Raw genomic sequence first — 25,946 nt, forward strand, 5'->3', positions numbered from 1 at the left:
AGTTATTCACTGTGGCCTTTACCCTTTCTGGATTTATTGGGCTGAAGCCCTGGAACTCTTCTAATGCTGTGAACGTGTAGGTTTTGACTTGCAAAGCATAGTGTATCTCATCAGTGTCTATTTGTCTCTGCTACCAGAATAGAGGTTTTCAGTGAAAATGAGCAGTCCATCCATTAATACAACTAAGTGATTCATATCTTTAATGCATTTAATTCTTCTGTAAGTAAGCAAAAATGCCTACCTTTTGTTGCACATAACTCAGAGCAGGTTGTGCTGCAGCTGATGAAAATACCATACATTTGTATTTAAAGTGCCTTAAGGATGACAAGTTTTTCTGTGTTGTACAGCTCAATACAATTACCCTGTTTGGTACATTTAATACCAGCATGAGAGAGACCAGTATAACTCAGTGGTTAGTCTCATTTACACAGCAGAGCAGTTCCACCAAGTTTAGTCTGTTTCCTTGCTAAAACTAGGAACAAAATCTGCCTATTTTGTTGTATAGCAAGATGTTCCCTTTGCCTTAAGCAGCTTAATTTAAAACCACACACACCGTAACTGTAATCACCCCTGGTTTGTTGGAAGGAATTACAGGATAATTTTCCTTCAAATACTCACTGAAAACCTATCCTTGACTCTCTGGGAATGAAATTATGCCAGAATAAACACAAAGGGAGCTTTGCCATAGAGTTCAGTGGGGAAGGGCTTTATTACTTTGTCTTACACTACTCACAATGCTAACATTAATTTGCATTATTAATTTTAAAGACAGATTGTATCAAGCTGTGAAGATGTCTCGTGCAAATTCACTTTTTTGATGTCTGAGTTTTGCATTAGAAACACCTATGTTCTTTAGGGAGAAAACAGGAGTTTTCACATATGAGAGAGAAAAGTGAAACCTCCACAAAGAACATTAATGAAGAGTACCAAGTTTTCTTGATAGCTGTTGCTTGTGTGGATGTTCTGATATTTGAGGTAGTATCAGAGGCTGCCTACAAATGTTGCTTCCAGTTTGAGCCTTTCCTCAGATAGATTTCTACAAACTCATGGGTTTTTAACAATTTTGAAGACCTAGCTACTATGTCAAATTTAGTTAATCCCAGCTAATAACTTCAAAAGCTTCTTTTTCTGTGTATCTCTCTTTCAAGTTCACACACAGAGAAATGATCATGTAAACCATGCTCCCTTAGGAAACTGTGCTACAAAGCCCTTGAAAAAATTTCATGCTAATAGTAATTTATCTAGATAAAAACTGCAGGACTTTGGAAAACCAACCAGGCAAGGAAAGTAAACAATGTAGTATAATGAATAAAAAAAAAAGCATATACTTTCAAGTACATAAGAGAAAATACGGGACCATTTTATTTCAGTATAAGTTTGGAAATAGTGTTGTAAACTCTTTCTAGTAGGTATAATACTTACAATGTTTTCAGATTTCTGCAGACAGACAAGAAAACAAAAGAGATCAAAATATACCACAAGCCTGGCTCAAAATCACTGTAAAACTCTTTCTGCCTCTGTAAATTTAATTCAACTAATCCATTGCTGTGTCCCCAAAAGAATTAGCAACTCAACTGAAATAGAAAATAACTTCTATCATACAGGTACAAGTTCTTCTTTCAGTCACATAAATAAAACACTGCAAGTTTAGTTTTCTGGGATAAGGTTATAATGGAGGAGTAGATTTGTATTTCTACTGATGAAACAGAGAATAGAACTTGATAATTTGAACAAAAAGAAATCAGGAACATATTTTCTTTGCTGATTGGCTTTTTTTTATTTTCCTCCTTTCACCATTTGTTTGTGTTTTATGGAGGCAGCCATTAACAATGTTGGTACACTGACTGGAGTTACATGGCAAGGAATAGTAACTCTCAGCTGCTGAGATATGCAGAGATTGTGCAATTGTTACATTAACTGTTCTATGCTTCTATGGCCTCCTCCTGACCATGAAAAAATTGGAAAGAAAATATCGGATAACATGGACTGCAATTACACATTTTTCTTTTTTTTTTCTTTTTCTTATTTCTTTCTTTCTTTCTTTTTTTTTTTTTTTTTTTTTTCCAAAGAGGAAAGCTCATTATCTCCCATTATCTCCATGCCAAACTGTACATCAGCTTAAGTACCAGGAAGCAAACAGTCCATAAATAGACCTAACAATGATGAAATTTCCTGGAGCATAGCTTGGTGTGAGTACAGAACAGGATATCTAGAAAAGAAAGGTTCATCTGGATTAAAATTTTACATCTGGGTTGTGACTGGTGTGCCATATCTGGGATCCAATACCACAGGCACTGTGTTCCATCCACACTGGGACAGTGACATTAAGTCCTGGGTTATTTGGAGCTTTGGAGCTGACCCTAATGGTAATTTACATGTCCTTGATAACAATTCTGTCTCAGACTCATTTGATTATATCACAATGATAATCACAGAAGCCAGATAAAAAGTGTCTAATGAAGAAAAACTTGTTAAGAAAACAAGGCTTCTTTCATACGGAAATATTCCGTGGGGAAATGTCCGGTAAAACTCTTTCTTTACTCTCTACAGCTCTCTTAGATCAAGAAAGCATGATTATTATAAAAATTTCAAATTGGCATTTTAATATAGTTGCAAATATCTCAGGAAGTGTCACAAGACCAGAGAAACTTCTGAGCCTCCTTTGATGTGACTGTGGCCAAGCTGGGCAGGTTTTTTTCCCAGTTGTAGACTCCCTACCCCATATCTGCTGCAGCTTTAGAAATAAGGCAGGAATGTGCTGTTAGTAGTGACAATGACAGATGGGTGCTTCATTTTATTTTACTACCATTCTTGCAATTCTCAGGTTTGACAGAAGTGAAAAGTAAGTGGAAACAGCAATGACAACTAATGATACTGCTCTTTAAAAGACAACCTGCTTTCATAATACCCATAGCAATGCTAGTGTAGTTAGGTAGGGAGCTGTTGATATTAATCCTTTTTCACATTTCTTAGTAGCTTCTTATGTATTATTAATTTCTTGTTCAGGGGTGATAGTTCTTCAAAAGCAGTTTCTCAGAGGAAACATTCCTGTTCTTCCTGTCTGAACACCAAATCTCAGAGGCTAAGGAAAAACAAAGGCAGCAGAAACAAAACAAACATAAAACTCACAGAATAACAAGGAGAGGGCATTCCACTGTACTCATGGATCTGATTCTTCTAGATGCTGAATGACCCCAGCTAAAAGAGTTGTCCAGATTAATTCCGGTTTTTACAATGCGGGCACCCATGCAAGAGTTATACTGCATTTCTAACAGTCTAAAATATAGCTGGGTACTGATACTTAAGTAGAAGATCCTATTGCTCTGACTCTGCACAGTATAAGGTGATACCAAAGATATATATATGATATATGTCAAAGTAAGTGCTGTGTTTCTTATCTGTAAATTATTTCCAGTCTGAGGATAATAATTTGACGGTAGCTATTACATCAAACTCACAGGTAAGCAAAGAAAGGAAAAGAATCTTTGCTGCAAGGATAAATTATATCTCATCTGCTATAATTTATAGTACCTGACTGGAAGAGAGTTTTTTGTTTGCTTGTTTGTTTATTTGCTGTTTTTTCTTAAATGCAGAAACATTTTAAACTAGGGGAATGTTTTAAAGTAGCAGACTATCCCTGTCCTCTGGAGTAAATAAATGCATTGCTAAGCAGCTTTTTATGATCCAAAGACCAAAATATCTTAATATATAAAATATTACTATGAAAAATGGTCACTGTGAGAAAAGAGCCATCAGCCAAGTGGCTAGATGGTTTGAATGATTCATTACATTGAGATTTATTAACTAGCTTTCTGCTTTAAAATCCAACCACAAAATGAGTAATGAAGCAGAGCAATCATATAGGAAATATACAGGAAAATAGGCAATGATAACTCTCTCTGAAAAGAAGAGGAATCAGCAGTACTTTTCTCAGGGGTTATATGTACAAGAAAAAGAATTTGCTGTGTTGCTATTATGTGATGAGAGTGCTAACTGGAGCTGAAATGGCCCTGGCAGGAACTGCTGAATAGGGGAGTCCAAGGGAGCTCCCTCTCTTTGGCTCTTACTTTCCCTCAAAAGGACCAAGAACCAATCTGAAGGTGCAGATCTGATCAACTCCACTGGTTGTTGAAAACAGTTATTTAGCAGGTGACAGAGAGGATGTGAAAATGGAAGAAAGATTAAACTGTGGACTTCCTCTTGCCAGCTGTATGGATACTAAAGGACAAAAAGTTATGGGGAGAAGAACCCTAGTTTCTCTTGCCAACAAGGTGGTAATCAGGACTATGTCTAGGTAAAATAACTCAGGCTACTTTGTAACACATGCAGAGACAATTTTTCATTGGATAATTCAAGTATTTGCACAGTTTAAAGTATATCTTTCTTTATGTTTTGAAATATACTCCAAGTTTTATGTTGAATTCTGTGCTGACTTCAGTTACTTTGTTCTCAAACATAAGTGTTTCTGATCTCCTGGGAGACACTGACCATAACTAAAGAGCCTGTTGAGCTCTGAATAAAGGCACAGAGCATAGATCCACGTGGTGAAACTACCTCAGACCAGAGAGTTTCAGTGCATACTGAGCATCACAAAAAGATGCCTTCTTCAGCAACCATCTTTTTATGCACCGTGTATCCTGAAGCTCCGGTGGCTTTTAAAAGGATCTTGCTGTCCTATTTGCTGCTGTTCCCCAGGAAAAGGCCCTGGGGACTCTACTGCAATGCGCAGGGTTGTCCGGCAAAACAGCATTGTATTTTTCTTTGTTTTCTTCACAGGATAAGACAGCTGGGGAAATATTCTCCAGTAAAACATTCAGACGTTACCGTGGTACTTTGATTGTTTCTTTTCATATGGAAAACATTATCCTTAGAATACCTGCCTTTCTAATGAGCCCTAAGTTCACAGGGATATTGGTAGTACCCCATAAGAACATTTCTGTATTACAGTGAGGCTGGATGCTTCCTTGAGAAATTACCAGATTCATCATATGAAAATTAAATTCTGTATGGCTTCCTAGAGTCTGCAATGATGTTTCTAGGTGTGTTTTTGAGCTGGAGAATGGTAAATATGCAACAGATGTAAGCAACATGGTACGAACAAAGACTGAAATCATAGTTAGGGCTTTAATTAACTTTCTAAATAGCTTTAGCCAAAAATCACTGTTTCTCTACCCATGTGGTCGTCCTCTCAAGGAAAGTCACTGCAGGGAGCAGAAGAAAACTTAAGAATTAATTTAAAGGAATCCTTTATATTTATTTCATTTTAAAGAATTATGAAAAGGTATAATCTCGTGTTCAGTTATGAAGGATATTTGAGACTTGATATGCCAGAAAATAGTGCAGAGTATTTTTGTCTTTGGTGTTGGCTTTGATGGTGTTTAGTTGTGGGGTTTTTTTGTTGTTTTAATTTGTAATATTTGCCACTAGAGCTTTTCCTGATGTCAACAAGAGGCAAATCTGCTTGCTATGAAGCAGGATGAGCTTCCAGAAAATAACAGAGTCCCTAAGTTACAAATACACAGTGTTAAAACAAGACATTTCACTCCTCACTTTTGATAATGAGTCAGCATAATTAATTCAACTCAAGTGCAAACCGTATTCTTAATGCATTCACAGCATGAACAGTTTTAGTTGTATAACAAAAAAAAAGAAAAGCTATATGAAATGTGTTCATTGTCATGTGTTATTCTTAATATATTGGGGTGCAATTTCTTAGCTACTGTGATAAATGCACTAAAATATAATAATAAGGTACTGTTATCATTTCACATTTACCTCCACATTAAACTTACACCAAAAAGAGACCTGAAAGGCATATTAAAATGTTTTACATTTCTTGAAATAATGATATCTAACTTATGATATCTAACTATCTAATGATATCTAACTTATTTGTTTTATCTTTATTTAAAGATTTCACAATTATAGTGTATCAGAAAAAAATTAGCATCCCATACCAAAACACTTGCTAAAATACATAGCGCTGGAATCTTATCCAACTGTTCCAGTGTGTGGAAAAGTCAACAGGAATCTTCCCCTTGATTTGTCTCTGCTTTCTTGTGAGTCTTCATTTTAACAGGAAATCTTTCATTTTTCCTCTTGATATTTTTCATAATCCTCTTCGCATTTTTGACATCAACAACAAGTGTTCAGACTTGAAATATACAGAGCACTTTCGATTTCACAATTCTAAAATATGATGGACACAGATAAATTTTATTTTTAAATAAATTATAATGTTAGAATTAATTTCTTTGAAATGAAATCTACCACTGCTCCTGAACTAATGGAAAATATAATAGACAAAGACAGAACTTTTGGATTAGCACTTATTAAAATTTGGATGGAAGATAATTTTAGTATATTTTGAAATATAACACATATTTTGCCTTAATACTTTTGCTTCCTACTTCTACCAGTATAAACTACTAACACAGAAAGGTCCTCATCCACAACAGAAGGATCTAAAGGATGAGTGAAAGGAATTTAACAAAGTCTTTAGTATTCAAAGATGGTCTTTTAACAACTGCCTAGTGTTATTTCTCATTTCATTAAAATTTGCAGACTTGGGGTGTGGTGTTATCATGTCTTTCCACAGACACATATCAAGTAAGGAGTCAGCTATCATCTTTATTGTATATTATAAAGACACTCTTTAAACCTCTAAAGGGAGTGAAGAACCAGGTGGAGCAAAGTACATAAGCATTAGCTTCTTTACAGCCAGGCCAAGACAGAGACAAGGATACACTCTTTCTTACTTCACTGACAGAGCCAGTGTTTCTGAGCAAAATAACCACCCTCCTCCTCTCTTTCCTCTCTGTTTCCAAAGAGAAAAGTTCTTCATCAGTCAAATAAAATATTTAAGTGAGATGTTTTGCACAGCCTGCGTATCTGGATACTAAATATTATCGTCTTCTGGGACAAAATATTGTTAAAGCTGACATTGTTAAAATAGTGGGGGCATAGCTGAACACAGCTGGAGAGATGTCATCTTAGTAGAAAAAAGTAAGCACTAAGCCCCACATTTGTATAAGAGAGGAAGATATCATCCTCCTTCGATTGTAAGTGGCAGAGCTGAGTGGCTTTGTTCCAAGTAATGTCTAAAAAGAGATGACACTCAAGGGTAGCACTAATGGAGATGGAATGGAGTAGAGATGATTGCACATTCAATAATTGATTTTTCAGTGTAATAAATAAATAAATCCTTTTGAATATTTTTGTCAAATAGAAATACAAGAAATTTTAGATTTCAATGTCTTCACTTGGGAATCACGCAGAAGTGAATCAGTTTTGAGTCAAGAGTTTGACTTGCAGGGATCCTTAGTCAAAACCTCCACAAAGAATGTTGAAAATACTTTAATCTCCAGTCATGGGTAAAAAAATGAAAAAGCCTTCTAGTAGAAAATACCTTCTGTGTCAACTGAGCACTGGGAAAATGTAGAAATATTTCTGGTATAAATGTTTTCTTTTCAGATATCGTTGCAAACAAATAAAGCCAAATGCTAGAATGTTCCTAAACTTCACAGGGGAATGATAACTCTGCCCACTGCATTTGCATAAGCACTTTTGACATTGGCACAGATTTACACAGCTGCTTGAGTCTTAGGTGAAGTAATTTTTTGAATTAAGAGTAAGTGCCAGAGACTGCCAGCCACTTAATACACTGTATTATATAATTATACCTACTGTGTAGAAATTAAGTGCCCGTGTGTCCAAGATCTCATTTCACCAATAGATTCCCCTCCTTTTCATGTTTCTTGTTATTTCAAAATGTACCAGAAATTATCCAGCCTAAGCATATTAATTTTCATTTCAGGATTTGGTAACTACTGATTCCATACAGTGGTGAGCTGCAATTAATTAATTTCAAACTTATTTCTGCATTTGACATATTACAGTAAGTGAAATTTCAACAAAGAATTTTACTCCCACTCGCCCCTCCCTCCCCCTAAGAAAAAAACATATTCAATATTTTGTTCCATTCAGATAAGAAACTGTGTAAAACTCTTGTTTTCCTACGTTTGTTTTTCTTTTCCAGCAGCAAACACATTTAATTGTCTACATACACTTTCCACATACATTGTTTTATAATAGAGCCTCAGCTTTAAGTTCCAGAGTATCTAATTCATACGGAAATTGTGGAAACAATTTAATAAGTCTTACTTTAAATGTATATATACAAGCAGTAGGCAGCAGCAGTATTCATGTGTTTTATTCTTTCATTTCATTTTTCTGTCCTTCATCTCTTAAATAAATGCAGAAGGTATGAAATTTAGTGTAAGAAGATAGAAGTAACAGACTATAGCTTCCTCAGAGAGACCTTCACAATTGCTTTTGAAAAGAGTGAAATCTTAAGTTTTATCTTAATTATCTCTTTGCTCTAATGAAATCAATAGGGATACTCAGTTTCCACAATAAAATCTTATGCAGTGGAAAAAAATATATATATATTGTGAAAAGATGAAAAATCAACAGTATAAGTAAGACAGAAAATACTTTGTTTTGTTGTTAGTCATGTAAGACACAACCACTATGCTTCTGCTTTCCCAAATTGATGTATATGCTTCCAGACATCTGAAGAATGTTAATTAAGATATCCATACAATCTGTTACTTTAATAAAATGGCAACAGTTGGCTTTGTACTGTTCCCAGCCAATAAATATGGGGTAAAGATTAGACAGGAAGTAACATGAGGAACAGCTGACACCTCTGAGTGTGCTCAGACCAGAGCAGAGGATCTGAGGGGAAGCCTGATGGCGGCTTCAGCTCCTCACAGGGAGCAGAAGGGCAGCGCTGAGCTCTGCTCTCTGTGACAGCAACAGGGCCTTCTGCAATTCCTCTGTCTTGCTTGTTACCACTTCAGTCTTTTGATACCTTGTGGGTTTAGAAAAACTGCTTTCAAGAGCCTTGAGCCCATCCCCAGTGAAGTAATATGCAAGACTTCTTCCTCCTCAGTGATGACTTAATTTTTTTTTGTAGAAGATATACTTATGTAACTAGAATGACCCTGCATAAAACACATTACTGGTTATGATCACAACATAAAACCTGCTTCAATCCTTACTACAAGACACTGACTTGGATTTGTCAGTGAGTACACTGTTAAGAGCAGAAGCACATTCAATTCTCCATTTACCAAATTTGAATAAAATCTTTGAGGAATTAGGGATAAGGAAAAATAGTAGTACATAAATTGACTTTTTTTTTCTAAAACTGGCATTAATACAAAGCAAAAAGTTACAGAAATCTGGATCTGGAAAGCAAGTCACATTTGAACTTTGAATATAAATGTAAATGGCAAGAAATACAAAAAAACTTAGTCCCAAATGTGTAGGAAGTCCACAAATGTAGAACACATCTGTAGGTCTATAGGTTATTACAGAAAGCAGCTTGCTAAAACAAAACCAAAATCCTCCCACATTGCTGGGGGAAAGTATGAAAGATCCAGTTATTTTTCATACGTTATGAACACCTGAATAGCAAATTACATTTTGTTTCTGATTTTTTTTCTGCCTTGATTGGACTAAGACTGAACACCTGAAAAACAAACAAACAAAAACAAATATAAAAAGAAAAAATTGTCTCCTTCCTGAATTTCATAACAAGAAACTTTTAATGGGTGCTAATATATCTGTATACACATTGTAGTGCAGGAAGGGGATTTTCTGCCACAGAAGGAATGTGCGAATACTTGTGAATAGCCTGAAGAAATAAAATCTGATAGGTAGTTGTAAGAGTCAAAGAATATAAACATATCCACAAGTGTTCACAAACCAGCTTTTTCCCTTCTTTATTGTAACTACCCTCATTTTTCTAATTTCAGTCTAGATGAGACTTGCCTTGTGTACTTAACTGGGGTCAGACCATGCTATTACACATGGACCAGTTCCAACAGGAATCTTTACACTGGCATCCTCTTCATAATTCTGGCCCTAATTAAACACAGCTCCTCCCTTCACTAAAACAGTCTTAAACAAAACAAAACAAAACAAAACAAAACAAAACAAAACAAAACAAAACAACAACAACAAAAAAGTTATTCTCTTTCCTCAGCCTCCTCAATTATCAAAAATGCTTAAAAATAAATATTCATCTGTTTTCCATGATACAGGATTAAATCAGATTATTAGCTGATCTGAAGAATGCATTCAACTGTGATGAGTGGAAACTGTACTGTGAAAAGCAACTAATAAATATTAAATTAGTTCCATCTAAAAGCTTAAGGCACAAAGTTATGTACTGTACTTGCTGGACCTCTAGTGAAGTGGAAAAGGCTGCAGGTTAACTTTAAATATGTGCATAAATGGAAATTTGTTTTTGGCCTTTGTACTGCTTTTATTGCAGCCACATGGCAAATCAAGTTATGCTGATGAATTTACTGAGCTTAACTTCTCATAAAAATAATACTCTTCCCTGTAGACAACCAAGCAAGAAGAGTTAGCAAGAAAACAGGCACTACTTATTCACATCTGATTACTAAAATGTTCATCATTCAGTATTCAGAGTTTTTCAGCAGTAGTTGCGATCGTTTGAGCAAACGTTTTGGAAAGCATCTACTCAGGTTTGACAAATTATACAGTCGCAGTGTGAAGTTGGATGTTTTGCAACTGCTTGTGAACTTTGAAATGAGGACAGGCATCAGTGCAGAGGCAAAATGATGAATGAAAAAAAAGCGATCACATCTTTAAGTCTTCAATTCAGATTCATAGCTTCATTACCACAGTAAATGAAAGCAAACTTGTACAGGAGTGTATCTACTTCAGACTTGTTCTTACTCCCTTCCAGAAATTATTTTTCTTGCCCATAGGCCTATGAGCCAGTGTATCCATGATTTCCTTCCTGGGAAAGATCAGGTGCAGACTACTTAGAGCCTTGTAGACAGAGATGGGTTGCCAAGGGAGCATGAGAACAAACAGGGGAGTTGACCTGTCCCAGGAGTGCTGTGCAAGTTTTGTTACCCAGTGTCACCATGAAAGCAGAACTGAACCCGACTGCAGGCTCTACAGAGATCACTGCATGATGGAGAATGTCACTTTATAAGAATGAGACACAATTTTTTTTTGTCCCATTAAGCAGTGCAATAAATGCAAACCTCTGTAGTCATTTTCATAACAGCAAATCCTGATAAAGCTGTTTGTTAGACCAAAATGTGTATTATGTCAATAAAGTGTAAGGCCTAAGGAGGGGAGGTGAAACAATTCTTTCAATATTTGTTCTGGGAAGAGAGCTTTCAGATAACAGCCCATCACTGGAGTGATAGAAAATATCTCTTTTTGGACTTCCTGTTTTTATGGACAGAGACACTAAATATGCTCAGCACCATCTTAATCAAAGAAAAAAACAACTTTTTTTTTTTTTTTTTTTTCACTTGAACAATTAATCATACTCTAGCTGAAGGAAAATAAACAAAAAAGAAAGAAGCCCAAAAAGCTCCCCACCACCCTGGCGCAGTCATACTAAAGGAAGCAAATGAATCTTTCAGAATCATAAGCTTCTTTGTTTGGGCTTGTTTCGTCTTAGTGAAATCTGGAGAAACATGTGTTTTTCCCTAGATATGAAATATTTCCTTTACACTTCCTGATTTCGCTCATAATATGGTTCTTATCACCATCTGAGAAAAACAGAAAGATTAGAAAATAACAAAGGATCCTTTTTTGGAAAATAAAATATCTACAGAGAGTAAAGACGAGAGTAAGCTTGATAAGGGAGTCTAAATTCTTTTGCTATCTGGCATGACAGATCAAGGTTTTTCCCCAGGTGAAACTTTTTCATATTGTAAGTGAAATATTGCTTTTCTAGACCATTCAGAATCCAGCTGTAGCCTTCAGGAAAATTTGGTCTTCAATATTATGATTCTTAATATTTTATTTTCTCCTTATCTTTAATAAGATCTCTGCCAAGAGTCTTGGAGTGTCTCACTTGAAACTATAATTTTCTCTCCTCAAAATATTTTCATATGCAGCTGATGAGATTAGGGTTCCTCTCCACTTATCAAGGAGAAACCTGCTGTTACTGGATTGCTCCAGTGTTTTTGTTTGTTTGTTTGAAGCATGGAAACATAGAAACCAGGATGGTGAATCTGGGGATTTGAAAGGGAGAGACTCATGTTTTATACAGTTTCTTGTGAAGAACTGAGCCAGGAAATCTGACTTACTGAAAGCCTTTCTGCTTCTACAGCACTGCGAGGGAGTCACCAGGACAGAATCAAAAGACTTGCTGCATGTTAAAGTTCAAGCTGAGAAGATACTCAAGAATTAAGACTGGCAAAAATCCTGTGCCTAAAACAAAATTTAGTGTAGAAAATTAAGCTTAATGATTATTTATTTTTCTGAGGTAAAATAAACAGTGATTAATACAAGATTTAATTTTCATACTGGGGTATAAATAAAAGGACAAAATGGTAAAGCTGTGTATTTAGTGCTGCTTGGGGCATTCATGTGTTACCCAAGGTATAATTCATGCATGACCGACATGATTTATCACTCTACTGCTTTTGAATTTATATCCATTTATTACAGCAAAGTTGCACATAGTAGAAAGTTAAAGCTGCACAGTGGTGAGTCAGTACTTAGGAGAATTAGATAGGGAGAAAGAACGGAAAAAGTTTTAGCAGCATCAGTATGAGAGATGAATAGCTCAGAGGAATTCTCTGGATAAAATGCACAATTAAGTAAAGCAGTAGAGATAATATTACATGTCTGTACACACTTAGGTAATATGTCCCAAGAAACGTTCACCCCTGTAGGAATCAGCCAACTGTATTGGAAAGAGCTTCAAAGTGGAAGACTACAGGGTTTAAAAAACACTTAAAAACATCCCTAGATGTTTACCCATTTGTACCTGAAGAAGCAAATGTTGTCTCTGCCCTCCCGTGCCAGCATAGTGTTAGTGTAACACCAATGGGAATAAGTGGTGCCATTAAACTGATGTCATGGAAAGCTGCATCAGTCCAATGATCTTCAGCCACAAAGCTGCTAAATGCTTTTTAATTATTCATAATGACTGCTGCTATGGCTTGGCATTTAATTTACATTTACAAAAATGTGAAAAAGGATTATTCATATCAAATTCAGGTCATGGGGCAGGAACACAAAGTCCTTTTTTTAATGCTAAAGCTATTTAAGTGTTTTTGCCCAAAGGCGAAGCTTGAAAGCTTGTGATATTCACTTCTACAAAAGCTTCAACCTACAAAAAAAAAAAAAAAAGTAATTTTGACACTTGCAAATTTATAAGGACAGGCTCTGAAAACAAGATTTCACGTTCAAATATATCACTGGCCAAGCATTATACAAATATTTGCCTTATTTGCCTTGCCTTATAAGCATATAAAAAGTAGCCTCAAAGACTTTCATTTCTCTTCTACGTCTCCAAAGTTATAAAGCTCATTGAGGAGTCACATCATTTTTATGTTGTAATTTCTACTAGTTTGATGTTCAAAAGTATACTTTGACTGGGAATGGCCATAATGTCATAACTTCTGTGATAATGGATGTAATACACTTACAAGTTCCTCTCCTTTTTTTTTTCTTCAGTGATTATACATCTTCCACGAAGCACTCATTAAGCAGTCCAGGACCAAAGGTAATTTATTTATGGATGCTAGGTAAACTGCAAAACTGAGGGAAGATAAGTTGTTAAAGTTTGAATCTCCTATAAGGATATTTTAATATTTATGCAAGTGTTTGAGTAGAAATTCACATATCTTGCCTATATTTGAGATATGAGCGGTTTTTGTTTGGTTTTGTTTTTTGCTTTTTTTATCTTAATTATTATTGAGAAAAAGCCTGTGCGCAGTAGATGTTTCTGTAAAACAAATGCAAAAATCTCTTTATTACATAAAGACAAAAATGACTCATTGAATAGATAGAAACAGTGGTGCTTCTTTTTCTAACAGCTGTTAGTATCAGAAGATTTGCCTGTTATTCAGAGCTTCCCCAATGCTGTGGTACACTGTATCAAACATCATATCTAACCATGTCTAATCAGTAATGTTATGTTATAAAATGACACAGAATCCCATTTCTCCTCCATGCTCAAAAGCTTGCACTTCTAATAGAGACAGACTTCTGAACCAGGCATTTCTCTGGTCTGTTCCAAATACTGACATTCCTCTGGTCTGCCCCAGATACTGAGATTCTTTTGCTATTAGGCTAGTCTGAATGTTAAGTGTGTATTAGGCTGAATTTCTGATTGTTAAGGATTTGGGAGCATACTTTCTACAGCACTCACTCCTACAGTTAATACTCAAAGAATTCAGTACCACAATAAACTTGGAATTGTATGACACTTTTAGCAAGTTTGCCTTTAGTAATTATCAGTAAAATGATAATCCTATATTTGAAACACCAGACTGGATCTGTACATTCTGTTCTTGGCTTTCCAGGATTTTTTTCTGTATATTTTCAAACTAAAAGGAGAAATAATATAATAGGGATGGTGAGTCACTGGAACAGGCTGCCCAGAGAGGCAATGGATGCCCTGTCCTTGGAGGTACTCAAGGGCAGGCTGAAGAGGTTCTGAGCAACCTGATACAGCTGTAGGTGTTCCTGTTCATTGCAGGGGGGTTGGACCAGATGAATGTTAATGGTTCCTTCTAATTCAAACAATTCTGTGTTTCTGTGATTATGTATGATCAGCTTCGTCACTGAATAGCATGAATAGTATAGATGAAAAAAGCGGTGTGACAAGTCATGGCAACTGCTCTGTCTTCTACATTGGGTCAACCCACCAATAGACAACCTTTGCCAGCAGCTCCTCCGCTTACTTAGTAAACTTATAATCAGTTAAAACTGTGACCAATCACACAAAAAATGGATAAGGATTCAGTGTTCATAAATAGCCATCCATACTGGAAAAAAAAAGCAGTGGTTATGACAGATTATACAGCAAAACTACTGGAAAGACTGCACAAATAAACAAACTCTGGTTAAGAAAATCTTACTCATAGCAACTGCTTATAATTTAAATTATCTCAGAGGAGAATGTAGAAAGGATCAGCTCTTCAGTAACTTACCTCAGTCTGGTTTGTACAAGTCTTGCAGGGAACAACCAAGGGTATACAGGACTTTAGCCCAAAAGCCTTTGGAAAATTAAAATTAAAGACAACATGGGTTTGAGTATTTGAGTGACCTGTATGTGAAGATATATCAGTTCTTAGTTGGGGTTTAATACCTACTTTACCTTTTTTTTCTCCCCAGCACACCTCCTGGAGTGTAAATAACCTTTTTGCTTTTGTGCATTTATGTCTTTTAAATGAAAGCAATTATAAGATTCTTTGAACATATTTTCTTTGCAATCAGTTGGCAGATTTAAAGTCCTCTGCAAGAGATGATATAGTAATGCCTTCCTCATCACAACAGGCTGCAGGGGAAATACAAACAGAACTCCTGCTGCCTTAGATATGCCAGACTCACCAGAAGTACTAAACAATCTACTAAATAATAAGTAGAAAAATCTGTCAAACAGTCTGTATCCGTGTGTGTGGATAAGAGAATTAATAGTGCCTGGAAAATAATCTTCCATGTTAGGAAAACAATGACTGCTTATACAAAGATTATGTAACAAAACCACTGGACAAAAAAAAAAAAAAAAAAAAAAAAAAAAAAGGAGTTATAGTTAAGATAATTATATTAATAATTTATGTTCAATTTGATCAGTTTTAAAGGTAGAAGAGTAAGAAATTATAAGAGAAGTTAGGAGAAGTTATTTTTTTCTCTTAATGGTCATAATGAAGTCCATGAAAGTATATGAGAAATAAAGATTGTAGTGTGTAATTCATTTAAATTAAAGGCTCTACTTTAAAAAAAATATATATATTTACTGTTCATTATTACTATCTGCTTCAAGAAAAGCACAGTGAAGAAAAGATGTCCCCTGTTCTGTAGTGTCTTTTTGCTGAATCTAAAGCCTTTTTGTATCCCTTGGTTCCAAACACTTTTTAGTTTGTTGGTCAGGTACATGCAATTTAGAATGAGAAATATCAGCTTCTGAAATGCATAGCAAAGTGAATCAAAATATCTGTTGCATTTTAAAAAGAACAATAATTTTTAAATAATAGATCAGAAAAAAAGATTTCTGGCACAAAGTCCACATGTTAAAGGACATAAAAACAAGATAATAAAATCATAGAATCATAGAATCATAGAATGGCGTGGGTTGAAAAGGACCACAATGATCATCAAGTTTCAACCCCTCTGCTTTATTCAGGGTCGCCAACCACCAGACCAGGCTGCCCAGAGCCACATCTAGCCTGGCCTTGAATGCCTCCAGGGATGGGGCATCCACAACCTCCTTGAGCAACCTGTTCCAGTGCATCACCACCCTGTGTGTGGAAAAACTTCCTCCTAATATCTAACCTAAACTTCCCCTGTCTCAGTTTAAAACCATTCCCCCTTGTCCTATCACTATCCACCCTAGTAAATAGCCATTCCTCATCCTGTTTATAGCTCCCTTCAGGTACTGGAAGGCCACAATGAGGTCTCCCCGGAGTCTTCTCTTCTCCAAGCTAAACGAGCCCAGTTCCCTCAACCTTTCTTCGTAGGAGAGGTGCTCCAGCCCTCTGATCATCTTAGTGGCCCTCCTCTGGACCTGCTCCAAGAGCTGCACATCCCTCCTGTACTGGGGGCCCCAGGCCTGGATGCAGTACTCCAGATGGGACCTCACAAGAGCTGAATAGAGGGGAACAATCACCTCCCTCTCCCTGCTGGCCACCCCTTTTTTAATGCAGCCCAGAACACAGTTGGCCTTCTGGGCTGCAAGCTCACACTGCTGACAGCTTCTTGTCTACCAGGATCCTCAAGTCCTTCTCCGCAGGGCTGCTCTCAAGGAGATCTTCCCCCAGTTTGTATAAATACCTGGGATTGCATCGACCCAAGTGCAGCACCCTGCACTTGGCCTTATTGAACCTCATTAGGTTTTCATGGGCCCACTTCTTCAGCCTGTCCAGGTCCCTCTGGATGGTTTCCCTTCTTTCCAATGTGTCGACTACACCACTCAGCTTGGTGTTATCCGCAAACTTGCTGAGACTGCACTCAATGCCATTGTCTATGACATTGATGAAGATGTTAAAGAGCACCGGTCCCAAGACTGACCCCTGAGGGACACTGCTTGTGACCGGCCTCTACTCTGACACAGAACCATTGATCACAATCCTTTGGCTGCGTCCAGCCATCCAATTCCTAATCCATTGAATGGTCCATCCTTCAAATCCACACCTCTCCAATTTAGAGAGAAGGATGTGGTGAGGGACCATGTCAAAGGCCTTGCAGAAGTCCAAAAGATCTCTCCTAGCTGAGACCAAGCATTAGTTATGAAAAAAGTCTCCCTTTCTCCCTGAAAACCCACTAAAATATTTTTCCTGCTTTCTTAATTCTCAGCTTTACTCCCAGAACACTTCACTCGTTTCATTTTTTCTTACATGAGATTGTGAGTCTGAATCGAAATGCTTATATCACTGACACAGGAGTGATTGGATCACTTCAGTTTGTCAGAACTGTTTTATTCTAAATTGGGATTGTTTAGTCGAGGGAAGAGGAGATTCAGTGTCTCCCCTGAATCTCCTCTCTACAACTGCCTGAAGGGAGGTTGTGATGAGGTTGGGGTTGATCTCTTCTCACAGGGAATAGTGATAGGATGAGAGAAAAAGGCCTTAAGCTGCACTAGAGCAGGTTTAGGTTGGGTATTAGGAAAAAAACTGTTCTCAGAAAGAATGAGGTATTGAAAGAAGATGCCAGGAAGGTGGAGGAGTCACCGTCCCTGGAGGTTTGAGAAATGGGTGTGTGTGGCACTGGGGGACATGGTTAGAGGGCATGGTGGTTGGGCTGACAGTTGAATTACATGATCTTAGAGGTCTCTTATGATTCTATGTTTCTAAACATTCAAAGTACTTTCCTTTATTATCACTTGTAGTAATAAGGTAAGAAAATGTGTCTCTCATCTTGATAAAGTATACCCTGCTTCATCCAGTTTAGTTCCTGCAAGATTTATATTTCTAGCCCTGTTAGTTTTTTTAATTTAACTATGGAAACTGTGATTTATCTCTTATTTTCATTTAACTTCAGGGGAATTTGCCATAAAATAAACATGCTTATGTACTACTGAGTCCTCCATGTGTCTCCAGATTATGATTTTTTAATGTTATAGATATATATTTAAAAATCCTTAAATTAGATCAAAGAACACTTAGTAGATAAGTACCACTCTAAAATAGACCATGGATTCAGTGTTGCTATAACGAGAATTCTGATGTGTTTATTGTCTTGATAAAAGAAAACACCTGACCCTTGAAGGCCATAATCTGTCCGGTTTATAAAGGAATTTGGAATAAAAACTTTTAGTAAAATAAATTATTTCTCAGTTTCCCTCACATAATAGCAGGGCATGTTAGGATGTATCTAATAGATGGTTCAATCACAGAGAGTCAGAAATGTCAGAAAACTGCTTTTTAAGGGACAATCTGAAGAATCACTAGTACTAGCATCAGGTCCTTAGGATTTATGTGGATTTCACTTGTAATAATCCTGCTGTTAAAAACAATGAGCCATCAAGGAAGAATGAGAATAAAACCAGGACAGTTTAGAAACCTTTTCCGTTAGTTATTTTCTAGATATTTTACAGAGGAAGATATCATTCTCACAGAAAAGATGCTTGGAATAACGTATGGAAAAGTGAGAAACTTCCAGAAGATCATCCAAAAGACAAGTGTCAGAGCCTAGAATATAACCTAGGTCACCTAAGTTTTAGCACAGTGCTTCACCAGTCATGTTATACGGCACTTCCCATTCCCTGAGATTTCCTGTCCTAAATTGACAGATTCTGAGACAAGAAAATTGAAGATATGATTCGCCTAGACGGAGTAAACTTTGGAATCAGAATGATTGGTTTTTATTAACAGTTTTGCAGAGCACTTCCATAGTGATGCATTATCTTTGCTGAACAACATGCTGGTCAAATCTAACTTCTAGCAACAGCACGTTTTGTAGAAATGAAATTCATATCACATCTTGGCATATTTATTCAACTGGCAGAATTTAACAACTAATTTTTAAAGATGATTGGTTGCTTATTAGTTGCTTTAATTTCATTCTTGTTTTTGTTTTGTTTGTTTGTTTGCTTTTTTTCCCATCTGACTTAGACTATGTTACATGTCTTTGATAAGTTCGTTATGTGTTAGAATTTTCCTTTGAAGAATGTCACAGCTGAAATATTTGATTTTTTCATTTGATGAAATCAAACTATATTTTGTCTCACATTTAGAACAGGTGAGTTTACCCCTGATATTCAATCCAGTAGCGGAGATTCCCTTGGAAAAAAAGATTAACATGGAGACATGGAGAATGAGAACACTTTCACTGACAATTTAGCTGATTTCTTGAGTGTAATAAAGAGAGACGGTGAGTTAATATGCTCTGAATTATAATCAGGTGTTACTAAATAAAAAAATAATAATGTCAAGGGTGAATGGGCAGTAGAAATAAAGGACTGATTTGACCAATACCAAGGAAATTACAAGTTGACTACTGTAAACTGTAGAGTAAAGTTGAAAATAATTCAAAGGGAAATGACTTTAGGTAAGACAATTTCAAAACTCTGAGAAAACATCAAACGCTACAGTGGTAAGTGACTGAGGAAGAAAAGTGAGAGAACGTATTTCAGAGAGGCTTTTTTTAGAGCCTGCCTTAGATTTGCTGCTTCTCCCATGAGCGTGGGGCACAATGAAACAGCAGAGAGATAATTTTCAGCTTTGTCCACACTTTCTTGCCTGAGAGTGCTACAGAAGACTGATGATAAAACCATGACACTATGACATTTGTTAAAAGTTACTATTCCTTTGGAAGAGGAAAGATTTGTTTTGCAGATGGTTAAAATGATACAATTTTGCAAGAAAATTGTATACGCAACTAAGTTATCCAAATACAATATTTACTTGCAACTGAAAAGAAAAATGCTACAAAAAGTATTTTCAGAGATATCAAGCAGAAAAATTACCAGTAGGGGTAATCTCAAGAGAGATCATGAATAGCAAGAGCTAGCACAGCTACCATGAGCTGTCTCTAGAGTTTATTGTTTTATGTATTCATGTAAAGCATTAGAAAGTCAAAGTGACACTTCATAGGAATGTGCCAAATCCAAACTGCTATTTATTACTTATATTATACACATAAAATGGTGACTATGCACAGGGCCATATTTCTAAATTTCCAATATGACAACTCTATGTCTGCATTCAACTGTTTAATCTGAGAGTTGTTTGGCAAAGTCCTCACATTTTTCTTCAGCATTGTCTCTTATCTACAATTACAGAAGAAGCTGAAAGATGATAGAGGTTAATTTCAGAAAGAGTCACTGTCCCACTGAGATGCAGACTCCACATGTGTCCCATCTGACTGCTCTCACTTCTTACCCATCCCAGAGCTGTCACAAGTGTCACCCTTGAGATGTCATTTGCTCATATTCATTTTTTCACTGTCTGGGAGAATTAATGTCATTCCTTCCACTCACAGAGGTTTTGTATGGGACCTGAGCTACTTCAGGCTTTTTGCCACGTTTCATCCACTGTCTGAGCTTTGAAATTTCTCATACAGTCTAACTGGTTTGACAGTGTGCTCTCAGGGACTTTTTCAACCAGAGTCAGTCTCATTTGTCTTGCAGGATTTCTCCTAAGAGCTAAATAACAGCTATTGGGATAAAAATCGTGAAGTCTAATGAGATTTCTTTTTGTTTTAAGGGGCAGACATCTCTCCAGAATGAGATCTGTAGAAAACATGACAGACTTTTATCTTAGCCCTGCTGGATTTTGCCTCATGCTAGTTTCCCCCGGCAAGTCGTTGTGATATTAATGAAAATAGTCTGTGCCTGCACCTGTATCACATAGTCCATGGGTGAATCTGATCAACAAATTCAGGCAGCCTGACTGCTTCAGCGGAGTAACAGTCCTACAGAGCTGAATGTCTAACATAGGGATGAATTTCCTGTATACTGTCGTCTTCTTTTTTTTTTTCTTTCTTTTTTTTTCCTGTGTAAAATATGAATGCATATGCCTTGAACAAATTTCTGACTTGCTGACCCTTCTGGTAGGTGCGGTAGCCTCAGCCTGCATGACAGTGTTTGAAATGTTCTACAAAGAAGTTAACTGGTATTCTTATCAGGTTTTTTTTCTTTCTTTCTTTTTTTTTTTTTTTTTCCACCTGCACAGACACTTGTAATACCAGTCCTTTGTAGAGTTTGGATGTCATCGTTCTTTTCCTCCTGATACATTTCTCTCACATCTTGAAAATTGCAGGTTCTCCTTGCTTTACATCCCTCCAAGCACTTGGCAGGCACTTGGGGTGGGATCTTCCCCCCACACCAGCTGTTTTTTTTGAAGGGCCTGGACACAGGAGTCCTCAGAGCAGGATAAGTATCTATCTTGGTAACCATGAGACATCAAAGCACAGTCACACAGGCAATTGCCAGTTGTCAGATGTAATAAGTTTAGCACTAACACAGCTTCAGGATATGTTAAATTAACTGTATGTTGACCACAAACCTGCAGTGATGGTGTAATGTTTATGTGATGGTGAAACAAGGTTTGATAAGACTTTACTTGTTGCTGCAGAGAAATCTAATTTCCTGTGATTTTTCTTGGGTCATGATGTTGAGCATTCATGAGATTCTCTTTCTCTGGTCCTTTCTCCCCATTCTTCTGACCTCCATTCACCTCTGGTCTCCTCCACTGGCTTCTGCAGAACTAATTCCTTCTATTCAGACCAGGGCTTCTGTCTTCCTTAAGCCCACACTTCCTCCTGCATAATGCAGAACAAAAATCGCCTTGATCTAGTTTACATTATCACTTACCTCAATGAAAATAACACCTGCCTTGTTATAAAATTAATGTTTTCGCAATTCTAAAGTTGTTATCTTAGCAGGCTTTTGTGAGTCCGGGGTGATAATGGAGCTAGTTTATATTTTCCAATTTATTTTACATTTTCTATGGAAATACTAAGATTCTTAATATATTTTAAGAAAGATTTTAAATTACTTTCCCAGTAGCAATATAGTTTATTTCTGGCATAATTCTCATATGCCCAATCTTTATTTCCTTTCAAAAAAATCCACTGCCTAGTTTTGCATGAAAAAAAGGAATTAACGATATCACTCTATGAAAATGTCCACAGTTTCTCTCTATAAGGGTCTGAAGAAATCTAAGTGTAAGGTTTGACTCATACTTTTTGGTTACAAAATAACTGGCTTCTATCAGCAATTTGTCTTTCTAACACTATTCTTTTATGCCATCTCTTTCCCTGTAAGTACATGTTTTATCACTGGCAATAAACAAAGCACGTGCAAGCAATATTACCTTTGTTTCTCAAGCACAGTTAAGTGCTTTCCAGGTAGTTCTTTATCTGCAATGCGTAAGTAAAAGTTTGGTCAGCAAGGTGTTCCTTCATCTTTCATACCTTCTCTTGTCTGTCACGGGAAGATGCAAGTTGGCATCCAGATGCCCAGGTGCGTGGTTTAACATGCTTGTTTCCAGCTTTAGACTGTGATGACAAATCTCACTGTTTGGCTATTGCCACTTCTCTCTTTGCTCCTTGGGCACAGTGTCCTGAATTTCGGCCTACAGAGACAATTCACATACAAAAGAGGCAATCAAAGGAAGAAAAAAAAATAATAATGATTTTTTTATCATTTTAAAATGGCAAAGAAAAGAAACATGAGGCTGGCTGCAAACACGTCATTATCCGTTTCTTTGTTTCTAGCAACAGTAATCTTGAATTTATAAAGAGGATTTCTCAGGAGAGTGGTATGTCGTGGTGGGTTGTCGTTCTGTAGACCCAAAGTTCTGGGACTCAGCTGTGGAGTTGACTTCAGAGACAGCAAATGTTGGTATCTGGATAATATAAATTCACTCCAGTACAACCTTTGGCAAAGCTGACTTTCATATCCTTCTGGAGACAGTCTCTGCTCCAGTGCTGCAAATTCTTCACGAGCAGAATGATGCTCCCAGAGTTTTCAGCTCACACTTGTATGGGAGAGCATCTAGAACTACAGAAAGATCCTTCTTCGCTCTTCCACCTCAGCACCCAGTAGCTCCTTCCCACATAGTGATCCTGGCAGTCCTGTGGACCCCAAAACAGAGACAAACACAGAACTGGGATGCCTCATAGCTCCTTATTTTCAGGTATTCTGTGGCAGAATAGGCCTTTGAAATGAAAATTTTCCAGCTGACTTTTTTTCCCCCCCCAAATTATTCTTAACAGCTGAACTGTGTTTTAGAAGGATTAGTCAGGTGGAAAAGACAAAAAAATAAGTTCATGTTCCTGAAGAGATGCCCTGGTTTCCCAATTTAACTGAGTGCAACTCAGGTCTTCTTTAAGCTTCAGAAACATGTGACAATAAGGATAAGAGGAAAACAGTCATCTTTTCATATGCGCTTATGTTCTAGAAAAGGGTATTTTTAAAGGTTTTATGTGTATCCACCATTGTACTTATCTGATCAATTGTGAAAAGAGCAAATCACTGTTGACATTCATCTACAGAGAAAAGTTTAGATTTTATACACTGCTGCACCCATTATAGCTCAAGCAAAGTTCACGCTCTCAAGGCCAGCCTTCTTCATAATTCAGTCAACAAAATCTATTTTTTGTCTTGTTCTTCTGTCACTGCATTTTTACAGAGTTCAGAATGTGAACTTCTGAATGTGACCGCAGCCATGAATTAGAGCAGTAATTTTGCAAGAAAAAAGGAGCAGAGATGTGAAAGATAAAATGGAAGAGCATAAAGTGGATGAATCTGCCAAAATTAGGAATTAGATATTTGCAAGACTAGTTCTTTTCCCTTAGCATGAGCCTTAAGCAACAATCCAAATCAACTTAAGCAATGACAACACTGATTCACACATTTACCAATTTACATGTAAAAAAAAAAAAACAAAAAAGACTATATACTCAAATGTAACAAGTAACTCATATCTTGACTTTTAAATAGGGACTTTGATTTTCAAAAATTAAGTAATATTAAGTATATTAAGACTTCCAAAATTGTAGTGCTCTAAAAGGCACTGCCTAACACTAAGAATTTTCTTCTTCTGTCATAGTTTTCTTACTTTTGTTACTGTGTAAGTTAGTTAATGTCTACCAGACAAATGCAACTGCAAAGATTCATCCTCAATAAATAAAGGGGATTTGTGAGGTAAAATTAAGGAAAGAAATAGGCAGAGCTCGCTTAAATAACTTCGTAATTGCTGATAAATGCCAAACTGATGCAAAAGGAAAGATGAGAACTATTCAAGATACAATAATAGCAGGTTGCAATGTTAAATTCAGAAAAGGATAATTTTAAACTAGATTGTTTTGAAATTATCGTAATGATGAAGATTGATTAGATTGAGAAATGGTGTTGTAGTGGAATTAAAAGCAACATCTCGAATTGATATTTTAATCAGCAGACGCTGAGCTGGAGTCTGCTATCTGGACCAGCAGCCACTCTCGAACAACGAACAACGTGGGAAGCTGTCTCAGAAGGACCATTAAGATCTCTTTAAATCACAATCCAAACTCTGTAGGCTAGTAGTTCTGGGGGTCAGCATCAGACATCACAGTAAGTAATCACGTCTTTAAGTTATGTCAATTCATCTTTTGTTTTGGTAATGGTGGGGCTGTTGGAATGTTTTCACCAGCTCAGTGCAACGTGTTGATAGGGAGCAAACAGAGCCCCACTGAGAGTGTTCTGAATTGTTCACGCAACGTACCTTTGGTTCTGGTTTACAGCCGAGACAGTGTTAATACCACACCATTGTTTGATTGTTGCTAAAAATGGGAGCACACCTGGGATCTGGCGGGGCCACTCAGCAGGGGGCAGAGCCAGAACAGGTGGTGTAAATTAGGCTAGGGAATATTGCATCATGTGGAAGGCTATAAAGCTGTGGGGAGTTGAGCAGAGGCTGGTTAGTGCTAGGGGATTCCTGGATGTTGGTCAGTAAGTGGTGAGTCCTTGTATTGCTGATGGGCTGTGCTGGGTGTCAGCTAGAGGGTGGGTGATGCCTAATTGCATTGTGTTTATATAGTTATTACTACTTTATTTGTTGTTTGTTTCAATTTTCTTTTTCTCTGCTAGTAAGTAGTTTTTATCTCAACCCATGAGTTCTATTTTCGTTCCAGCAATTCTTTGCCCCACCTGGAGGGAGGGAGAAGAGTGGGCAGTGAGCAAATGTTTTGTGATATTTAGCTGTCTGCTGGGTTAAACCATGGCCTTACGGAAATTCTCCGTTGCAGTGAGCCTTTGTTTCATCTTAAAGGATGAAGTGAAAGTCAATTAGGCTGAGACAGTGAAAATGTTGTTTTTTTACCAGGACAATTTTATAACTTTCTAGAGAGACATTTTGGCCCACAGTGATGAGGCACCTCATTGCTCACTCTACTTTAGGTTAACAAAAAAAACTACCCTGCAGTTCTTTGCAAGTCTTCCTCAGGAGGGGAGAATGCAGACTACTTAAGAAAAATAAGCTCTTGAAATGACAGCTCTGTAACTCCCCCCAAAAGACATACATGAGGGGTAGTGATTGTTCAGAAGGAAAATAGTTAAAATACTTTGGTATAGATGAATGCTGCTTGCAGGAAGTAAAGGAATAGGTTAGATAATATGTTCGTAAAAATAACCAGTCAGAGCAAGATATGTAATAATACTGGATTAAATTTATGATATATTATAGGACAGATTTGCAGAACAAATGGAAAAAGGGGTTAATTACGTGCTTTGTGCTCATAGAAATCAAAATCTGAGGGCCGGAATAAAATTATGTTAAAATTGCAAGATCTTTTATTTGAACAAGCTTTTCACCTGGCTTTTATAGCACCTAATAAAAACAACAATAGTGTGGGCATGTACTTTTTTTCTCCTTGAATAAGGCATCCACAAGCTTCTTTATTCCGGATAACCTTTAAGGCTTCAATATTTCCAGAACTGT

The 25,946-nt window shown here is 36.8% G+C and overlaps 1 long non-coding RNA gene across 2 annotated transcripts; it reads left to right on the plus strand.

Moving 5' to 3' along the window:
* The first annotated feature begins 7,816 nt into the window (after window positions 1-7,816).
* LOC146544930 (uncharacterized) lies at window positions 7,817-24,573 on the plus strand. Of its 2 annotated transcripts, none has more exons than XR_014881754.1 (3): window positions 7,817-7,897; window positions 13,534-13,582; window positions 24,426-24,573. It is a non-coding gene; the product is annotated as an uncharacterized LOC146544930 (long non-coding RNA). The 2 variants fall into 2 exon arrangements; XR_014881755.1 differs by having other exon boundaries at window positions 24,429-24,573.
* Window positions 24,574-25,946: the final 1,373 nt, after the last annotated feature.

This window comes from Meleagris gallopavo, chromosome 2 (assembly GCF_905368555.1).
Source record: "Meleagris gallopavo chromosome 2, MGAL_WU_HG_1.1, whole genome shotgun sequence".
Classification (NCBI taxonomy): Eukaryota; Metazoa; Chordata; class Aves; order Galliformes; family Phasianidae; genus Meleagris; species Meleagris gallopavo.